The 10,307-nt window shown below is 37.0% G+C and overlaps 1 pseudogene; it reads right to left on the bottom strand.

Moving 5' to 3' along the window:
* Positions 1-9,536: 9,536 nt before the first annotated feature.
* LOC100759924 lies at positions 9,537-9,979 on the bottom strand (annotated as a pseudogene).
* Positions 9,980-10,307: the final 328 nt, after the last annotated feature.

Genomic DNA, 10,307 nt, shown 5'->3' with positions numbered 1-10,307 from the left:
GTTTGGCAGTTTTCTGGTAACAGTAAGTACTTTGGATGAGGATTGTTGAATATTAATTACTTAAAACTGATATCCACTACTATTTTTGAAGAACCTTAATAAGAATGAAAGATTGTATTTCACTCCTTAGAAGGTGTTCCTGGAGAGTAATAAAAATACAAAAGAAGTTATAATTGACTCTCAACAAAGAAAATATTTTGTCATTTGATAAGAGCTCACCACAAATTGGGGAAGCAATCCAGAATCTATATTCTTAATCAGGATGGATGGATTCAAATCAACAATTTTTGCCTTTACAGAATAGTACTAAGTTTTGAACTTTGCTTTTCTCACCTGTCAAATGGGCAAGCATCAAAACTGAAACAAACATTAATTCTAACAGTAAAAAGTACTAACTTGAAGGAACAGCACAGTTGGGGGAAAGACAGAGAGGCAGAGCAAGGAAAAGAGATATCTTTATAGAAGGAGCCACTATGGGGTAAGGGAGAAACCTAGTGCTAGGGAAATTCCAAGGAATCCACAAGAATGACCCCAGCTAAGACTCCTAGCAATAGTGGAGAGGTTGCCTGAATGGGCCTTCCCCGTAATCAGATTGATGACTCCCTTGTCATCAGAGAACCTTCATCCAGTAACTGATGGAAGCAGATGCAGAGATCTATAGCCAACCACTGGACTGAGCTTGTGGAGTCCAGTCAAAGAGAGGGAGGAGGGATTATATGAGCAAGGGGCTCAAGATCATGATGGGAAACTCACAAAGACAACTGACAGGAGCTAGTGGGAGCACATGGACACTGGACTGACAGCTGGGGTGCCTGCATTAGAGAGAACTAGGTCCTCTGCATGTGGGTGACAGTTGTGTGGCTTGTTCTGTTTGTTGGGGCCCTGGCAGTGGGACCAGGATTTATCCCAGGTGAATGAACTGGCTTTTTGGAGTTCATTCCCTATGGCGGGATACCTTGCTCAGCCTTGGCTCAGTGACGAGGTGCTTGATTCTGCCTCAACTTGATATGCCAGGCTTAGATGACTTCCCCTGGGAAGCCTTACCCTCTCTGAGGAGTGGATGGGGCAGGAGTTGAGGGGAATAGAAGGGGAGCAGGAGGGCATGAGGGATGGAGAACTGTGGTTCGGATGTAAAATGAATAAAATTTTAAATAAAAATTTAAAAGAATATGCCTGTAATCTAGAACATTGCCTGATAAATACCAAATGTCTTTAACGGATTATCTGAATCAAAGTGCTACAATGAATGTTAGTTATCTTCTCTATTTCTTGCCCAAACACAATGGGGGCATCTCTTAAACAAACAGAGCAGGAAGCATGGGGAAAAAATCTTGGTAGCACTGTTCATAGAAGAGATAATGTGGGAAGAAAGAAATAGCTAGATACAATGTTGCAGTTCATATCCTAGTTGTTGGTATGGCCTCCAGAAAGAATGAAGGGAGTCCCCGATAACAATGGGAGTTTCCCAAAGCGTATTATTAAAGAGATTTTTAAAGGTTACTGCGAGAAAGAATTTCAGTTGAAATCAGAAGGATAGAACATGGATTCTATGGGCCAAACGTTATTTTGAAGTCCTAATCCTTTTGTAAAGCTCTGACTCTGAGGCGGTTAATAGCTTGCCTGTTACTGAACCTGATTGTGAAGGGGCCAGAAAAATAGCTGATACAATGTTGTAGAGAAGAATCAGCACTAAATAATCCTACAGTTCTCCCTTCCCCTGCAGTTTCTGTTTGGATAATTCAATCCACAGATTCATTGCCCAAATAGTGGTTGGTTGGTTGGTTGGTTGGTTGGTTGGTTTTATTTTGTATGTTTGGGAGAAGTGAACTTTCTTCTTTCTGGTCTTCATTATCCCTTCCCTCTAAGGCCATCTGGGAAGGTGACACAGTGAAACAGAGGGTTTGGGAGCAAACACCTTTAAAGGTCTTTGGGAATTTAAATTGATTGAAACTGCCTGAGGGAATGTGTTTTCTGAATGGTTTTTGATAAGCCATTCAAAGAAAAGAGAGTCCTTCAAATGACTCTGTTACAAAGTTTCCCCAAACTAAGCACTATCTGTAAGCACTCTTTACTCTCCAATGAAGAATGAAGAAAAATAAAAAGGACAAAAGAATGAGCAGGAGTGGGATTTCACTCAGTTGTGGAGTGTCTAGCAAGTAAAAGTCCCTCCCTGGGTGCAGTACCCAGATCTAGGGCAAAAAGAAAAAAATAAAGAGAAAACTAGAAAATAAAACTATCTAAAGGACCTGGAAATCACTACAGGAGCTAACAGAAAGGCATCACTTGAATAAAAGATTTTTGTTGTTGCCTTCAACAACTAGGTAGAGAATTTAGAAAGCTCGATGTTTATCTTTACATAAGCAATAATTTTCATGGTTCAGTCTCATTTCATGTAACAACTTTCCATATGTAAAGCAAACAACGGAACAATCTGAGAATTAATTTTAGTCTTCACGTGATGCTTGTCTTTGATGTGAAGACAAAGATCTAAGTAAGTGCACTGAAAACCTGATAGTTTGCTTGCTGCAATGGAATGCAGTTTTAGAATCTCATTACCAATTTAGTAGGTACAGGAAAGGGAAAACCTTTCATAGAGCCAAACAATTATTTCCTCCCACTTTTTCACCCTCTCCTTTTCCAAAGGAGAAATGGTAGACTAAGAACTCTGCCCTTGAATTGCACTTATGTTATACAATGGCTTTTAATTCACAAACTCTAAAACCTCTTCGGCATTAAGCATGTTTTCAAAGGCTCAGAGATAACAATGAGAGGGAAAAAGGAAGCTAGGCTGTCCAATAACAGGAGCAGATATGGCAGGAGCAGCCAATGGCAATTCAGGTTCTTTCAGTGATGCCTCTAGGAAACACTTTCTTGTAGGAAACTGACAACTAAAATAGTAAGTCAGAATTGCAGTCTCTGAAGAGGTGAACTCCCTTTCTGGTGTATTTTGCCTGCATAGCAAGGCTTGAACCCCCAAGTTAGATGGTAAAAGAGGAAAATATAATTTGCAAGAATGAAGCAAAATTTGTTTTCTATTAGAAAGTTCACAGGACCTGGACCTGATTAGACATTTTTTTTTTTTTAGAAAATCAAGGTAATGATCATTACTGAAATGTAACACACATTGATATTCTGTAACCAGCTGAACCACTGGTGATTAATCATTAAGGCAATCACTTTATTCTCTACTTTTTTGGGGAATCTTAGTTATTTCATTATAAATTCAAACTAATAAAAGCACCTCTTTAGAGGCAGCTGGTTGTAAATGGGTCCTGAACTAAATAAAATACAAATAAGCTAACAGGTTAATTAGCTGTCTTTTTCCATTAAAAAAACACATTGAATTTTAATGTGTACAGTGCATTAGACATGAGTGCATTTACTATATACAAATGGCTTGTCCTTCTTCAAAACTTCAACTATGAAGTTTTTAAGAGAAGTTTATTTAAGTGGGCAAGGATGTACATTGGGCAAGTGATATGTACTGCAAGCATAGTAGTTACCCAAAGCTTAAAAAGCAAAACCCTTTCTATTCTTACCAATGTGAGACAAAAGTAGATGAAGGATTTCAGTGTTCCACAGAAAAAGCTAAACATTAGATATTCTAGTTCTTAAAAAAAATTCTGTATCACTAGGTATGTGGCTGATAAAATGTAGAGAAGTTTTACTAACTTCAAAATATGAAGCCATGCTAAAATGATAAATGAGGACTCATAATTTCTGTATTATTTCTTACATGAAAGGTAAAGAGCAATGTGCTATTTTATTAGATATTTATTTTGCGTTTTCTTTCTTCCAGGGTCTTATTATAACAGCAGAAAAATATATATGGGGGCCATCTAGTGGGCAGTGCACTGTAGTCTCCTGCTTTGCTTCACAAATTGTTTTCTAACTCCTGCTGTCCAAACAATGATTTCATTTATGATGGAAACATTTAATTTTTTTCTTCCTTTGAGCTATTTAAAAGTTATGCTTTACAACCTGTTAGTATTTGGTGGGAAATGGAGAGAGTGGGAAGGACTTATGAGTAGCAAGTCTTAATAGCCATCAGAGGTCTTCAGGTAACCAGTTTGATATTTGAGCAATTTTAGTGGCAAAGGTGCTTGCAGTGTTGTAAGGAGAAGTGCTTAATATTTAGGAAACAATAGGCTCTGACTATCTGCCTAAAACTGTATTTGTTCCCAACATGCATACCATAGTAGAGCAATTGAGAGCAGGGATGTGCTATTGAGCAATACTCACCCGAATTGCTTGGCATTACAGGTACTATTTCTATGATCTGCTAATTTTGCCCCTTGCAGCAAGAGGAAGATGTTGAGTAACCATGTATATAGGTATATGCTTGTGATAGTACTTGTAATAAATCTTAGAAATTGCCTAACTGGTGTCTTGGTAGAGACTTTAGAAATAGTTATTTCTACATTTGTTTTTTCACCTTGTTGAATCACTGAGGATCAAATTAACTCTGCAGCTCGCTAGGTAGTGCTCTCCCACTGAGTTCAAAGGTAGGCTATGCAAGCATAATTTTATTATACAAAGAATGTCACCAATAATTTAATGATACATTTTTCTTCTTAATCTACTTTCTGAAGTTACTTTCCTAAGTGTGAACATAAATAGATGACTTCCTTTTGAGTTGTTACAAAACTATTTCTTAGGTGTTAGACAGGCCAGTCATCTATTGATGAGCATTTCATTTGTTTTTTATCTTGATTTTTTTTCTGTTTTGAAAATATATGTTTTTCACACAATCTACTCTGATTATAGTTTCCCCTCTCCCGACTTCTCTAAGATTCTCTCCACCTCCCATCCAATCCAAATCCACAACCTGGAATCCAAGAATAGTAATAAAATAAGATAAGATAGAACAAAATCAAGCAAATCTGAATAAGACAAAGCAAGCATAGCAAAGGAAAAGAGCCAAGAAAGAAGCACAAGAGACACATATAGATGCAGAGACACATACATTCATAAATTCATTTTTTTCACAAAAGTCGGTAGATAGTATCATCGTATATATTTCTTTGCTTACATGTGATGGTAATTTTGAGAAGTAAAAATATTGTGCAATTCAAAACTTTTATTTTCAAATTAATCACTGCAAAATATTTGAAAGACATTCTGTCATCATGATGACATCAGATGAGGTCAGCTTTTCTGGCTGCCATTGTGGATTATGTTCCTGGGAATGCAGTTGAAACACATACAAATAAGTGATAATGAGTAACTGGAAGTCTGAATATACACTAGGGCTTCTTTTTTGAACTAGAAAGGACAGAATTAATCCCCAGGAAAGTAAAAGAATCTGTGGCTAGGGCAAGAATGGAGGAATTAATGCAGGTTCTTTGGCACCGATGTGCTTGGTATAGTCTGGATCTTGTCTGTGTAGACCGTATGTTTGAAGATTATTCCCCTTCTTTGTATTACTGGAAGATTTTGCAAACTAGCCCTAGTGGGAGATCTTTTGTTTATGGATTTGTTTCATCTTCCTCTTTCTGTCAGTTTTGTGCCATGAGCTGATTTGCCTTGTCACATTCTTCTACCATGGCCTCTGCTATAGATTATATAAGTGAAACCTAAAGAAGTAAAACCATATTCCCTAGGTTAGATAGTATAGCAAAACATGATTGAACAGATTTATGTCTAATTTTCAAATGCACCAAAGCATGTTGCTTTGCTATGCTGACTCATTTGACCAATAGAGCATCTAATGGCTCTGTCTCCCCCCACCCCATTAACTTTCCTTTTTCCCTTTTGTTTTGGTCCTAGCCAGAACCCTTAAGAGAGATGAGAAAGTTTGTGCTATCATTATACTTTATCTTATATTATTTTTATTTGTGAAACATTTTTACTGTCAGTCTAGTAGTGTCTTAAGTCACTTTATAGCATCATTTAAACATCAAGTTATAGTGTAATGTCATGATCACTCTAAGATGAAGTAAATATTATTTTTCCACATTTATGATTGGGAACACAGAGCATGGAGTTTAGATAGTATGTCCAGAACATGATGCAGGCACTTTATGGAGAAGTCGACTGTTTCTGAGGGGGAGAATAATTTGCTGGGTTTTTGTTGTTGTTTGTTTGTTGTTGCTGTTGTTGCTGTTTAAAGATTGTTAGCGAACCTTTAGAGTTTTTATTTTCTTTTGTTTCTACCATGGCTTTTTGGAAAAACTTACAAAGAACAACTAAATTCTATGATCAGGAATAATGTGAGTATGTCTTTATGTTAATCAAGCCTGAGGACCTTAGGCTGTACATGCCCATCAATGCACCACCACTCAGTGTAATGAAAAATCTTCCCTATTTTAGGAATATGTGTAACTTTACCCTGCTCTCTTTGCTCTTGGAGAGGACTGCTTTGTAAATGAATCCAGCGCTCCCCTTATTTGCCACAAGTAGTAAACTTCTCCCTACTCTCTCCCCTCATGATTGTCCTTTTTGAGGTCACACTCACATTGTGACAAACTTGAGTTCTGTCATAGTCACATAATTGCTAATTTGCAGAACATATATGTGAAAAATGGCAATCTAGACTCCAGACTACTCATTTAAATATTATAGCTTCATTGGTTTGGAGCAACTGTAGCCAGAATAATTGTTTAAGAATCAATGAATGATAGATGTATAATAGCAAGAAGCACTTGCTGTGATAAAAAAGTTACCTCTATACTGACATACAAGAAAAATTATAAAAAAAGAAAATTAGTTTGGAAGAACTGTGTATAAAGATAGGTATTATAAGATAGAAACTGTAGTGAAAGAAAGATTGCTTCTGCCTACAGTTACAGGTTCTTGGCCTATGAATTAAATTGTTATGGGATCTAATTAACAAGATGAATTGTGTGAATTAATAAGAAACTCCCCATATATGTAGTGATGGATAAGCAAGTGGAAATTTCATAGACATAATTGTTAAAGAAGGGACTTATATAGCTTATATAGCACACTGAGCTATAAGAAGGAATACAGTCTTGGGGTTTCTGAGTGAGAAATGATGAAGTCAAATATTTGGGAAGGGTTACAATAAAAATTGGCCCCGTTATGAAGATAAAAGTCCCTCGGGTGATGCAAGGCTGTTTTTTATTACCTTTTTTTCCTACAGCAGATACCTTTACTAATGTAAAATATGGCTAAAAATGTGGATTTAGATTACTAAAAGTCAGTTTTTCAAACTCCCCTCTGTATATAATTTATCAAAGTAATAATATGAAAAAGGCCACATTTAAGAGTGGTAGTTTGTCCCGATCTCTAACAAAGCCAACATATTCTTCCAGTTGAAACATTTGATTAAGGAGAAGTGAAGAACTCTGTGAGCTATTTGATCCCCAGTGAAGAAAAATAAAAGTTAAAGTAACAGATGGTTTTCTCAAGAAGCCATCTTGGGAATATTAATTGAAACTAGTTAACTGCTTTCATTTGCTACTCAGTAAATAATGTATTTATTATCTCATCAAATAGTTGCTGAGAGCCTGTTATTTGCTAGCTTTTGTGGGATTGATGTATGACAGAAAGATAGGAAGGTGGGAGATATGAGAAAAAAATGACTCCTTTATTCCTACTAATTGAAAATCAAGAAAATCTTGCAAACAGAAATCTAAAACGTGTTTATACTCAAAGATGTAGCTTAATCTCTTTGTGACCTATGTATATATTACATTAAATTTTCTGGACATATTGTTATCACATTAGCCTGTAAACCTGTACACTCCACAAACCATTCTATAATTTCAATTGCTAGAGACACTTACTTTAGATTAAAAATAAGTATACCATTGAAAAAAGACTACCATACTCACCTCTCTTATTCATATTAGTTTCAAAGATTTTGCTACAGCAGTTAGACAAGAGAAACACACAAAGTCATAAAAATAAGAAAGGGAATCTCTATTAAAATTTGTGTGTGTACAATAAATATTCATACCTTATACTATTCCTGGCCTCTCAAGTGATTTTTGCTTTTATTCATTTTTGGAAGGCAAAATACAGAGAATTACAATCCCTCATTTTTGATATTTGTGAGAAAATATGTCCACAAATGATTTCAGATGACATTTATATTTTAGAAATGCAAGTTCTAATTGCTTATTTGAATCTATTCTAACTCTTAGAGATTTTATTTAAAAATTGAGTAGTTTAAATTATTTTATTTTTTTCTTATTCTTTTAAAATCTTGATGGTTTTGAGAAATCTACAAGTCATTCAAATACCATTCTATATGTTTTTCATTGAATCACGAAAAAATTTAAAATCTCTCTCTGTCTCTCTCTGTCTCTGTCTCTCTCTCTCAGATGCACACAGAGTTAGGGGGGAAGGAGAGAGAGAGAATACAAAGACAGAGACAGAGAATTTTCTAGAACCATGTGAAGGAAGTTTGGAGATACAATTTCCATCAGTCTCCAAATAGCACACTATTCATCTCTTTAAAGCATACATATTTTAGTCATTGAGGTGCTTCTGTATCTAAGCTTAATGACCTGAGTTTGATCCCAGGTCTTGCATGGTGGAAGGAGAGAACAGACTTCAGCAGTTGGTTCTCTGACCTCCACACCTGGAGATGGGATGTATAAAACATACATACATACATACATACATACATACATACATACACACACAATAAATAAATAAATGTAACAAACACACAGTCCATTATGTACAGCATACTTAGAAAAATCAGGACCATAAAACAACAAAATTATGGTTGGTTAGTCCTATTAATTTTTACTAATTATCATATATGAAAAGAAAGAAAAACCTGATTCAAGTTCCATTCTTAAGATCACACGTTGCTTTCCAAATTCATAAACCTTATTCTCCATTAATATCACTTTGTCTCCTTTTTTATTTGCATTTTTAAGAATTTATTTTTTATCAGGTATGTGTGTGTGCTTGTAAGGGTTCCATTCGGAGGTTTCTAGGGCCAGGGGGTGTCTGATCCCCTGGAGCTGGAGGTGCAGGCTGTTGTGAGCTGCCCAAAACAGTGCTGAGAGAGAACTTGTGTCCTGTGCTCATCGGCAGTCAACCATCAGTCCAGCCTAATCCTCTTGTAAACGTCACTGTTCAACAGTTCCTGAAGGATGTCCTAGTTAACTTTGAGAAAGTAACACTCTAGTCGTTTTGGATCAGAGTGGTATTTGTTGGATAATGGAAACTCAAGGCTTCTGAAAAGTAATTAAATCAAAAGCTGGGAATCTGAAATGCTATCTGCAGGAAAAGGACATGTCCTTGCTTTTGCAAGTTCTGCCTGAAGAATGCTGGATGTGCTCAGATCTGAAAGCTGACTTGGTTGCCCAGGGTTTTCGTTCCCTCGATGTCTCTGGCGCTGAGGCCTGCTGGCACAGCTTCTAGTCCTCTGCCTCATGTTAATGACCAGTTGCAATGGATAACTTGCACTGACTGCGACCATTTGAAAGCTTTCGGGAGGAAGCAAACGATCACCCAAAACAGTATCTTCTTGTGAGTTGTCTGTGGTTCTGAAATACCCAAACTGCTTTAGTCTTAGTAACAAGTTTATTTTTTTTAAAAGACACATAGATAATAAACAAAGTAAACATTGAAAGGTTGTAATTGCCCTAGCCACTGCCCCGAAAGTCTGTTTAAGCATCTCCTCTTAGTAATCGTTGTCTTCATCGGAGTCCATCACTTTTCTTCTGTTGAATTTAACTGTTGTTTTCTTTTCTGTTGGCTGACTTTCTCAAGTATTTCTATTAAACCTTGTTCAGACACCTTCCCGCTTACCATACCGCGCCATCTGTATAAGGTAGTTCTCCACTGTTTTTGTTTTTTCAGGCTTCACAAGTGCTAAGTTACTTAACCTGGCCCGGGCTGACTGATCCAGAACTTGGGCTAAGATACTGTTTCTCATTTTGGTTTCTCGTTGCTTTGCTTCCTGTTGGGCTGCATCACCAGGATCCCCATGCTTGGCCTGCAGCTCCGCTAGCCTCTGCTTCCGCAGGGCCTGGAGCTCTTCTTCCACCATGGCGCTGCCATGCTCAGGCACAGTCGCCATCGGGTGGTCGCACAGCCGCAGACAAGGCCACACCGGCGCTCCAGTCCCTCCCGGGATCTCCCCAGCTTATCTCTTTTTCTTTCATAACCTTCACATTTTTAAATACTTCAGACCAGTTATTTGGTCAAAAGAGGCTCAGTTTTGGCTTTCCTTTTTCTTCCTCTTGATTGACTATAGTTTATAAACTAATGACAGCATATCACAGAGTTAATAGTTGTTCTTCTCATTCCTGTATATCCTGAAATTCAGGATGTCAATTTGCCACATTACTAGTGACCCTAACCTTGAGCCTTGATTA

The sequence above is a fragment of the Cricetulus griseus genome, chromosome X (assembly GCF_003668045.3).
Source record: "Cricetulus griseus strain 17A/GY chromosome X, alternate assembly CriGri-PICRH-1.0, whole genome shotgun sequence".
Classification (NCBI taxonomy): Eukaryota; Metazoa; Chordata; class Mammalia; order Rodentia; family Cricetidae; genus Cricetulus; species Cricetulus griseus.
This window is presented reverse-complemented; position numbering and strand designations above follow the sequence as displayed.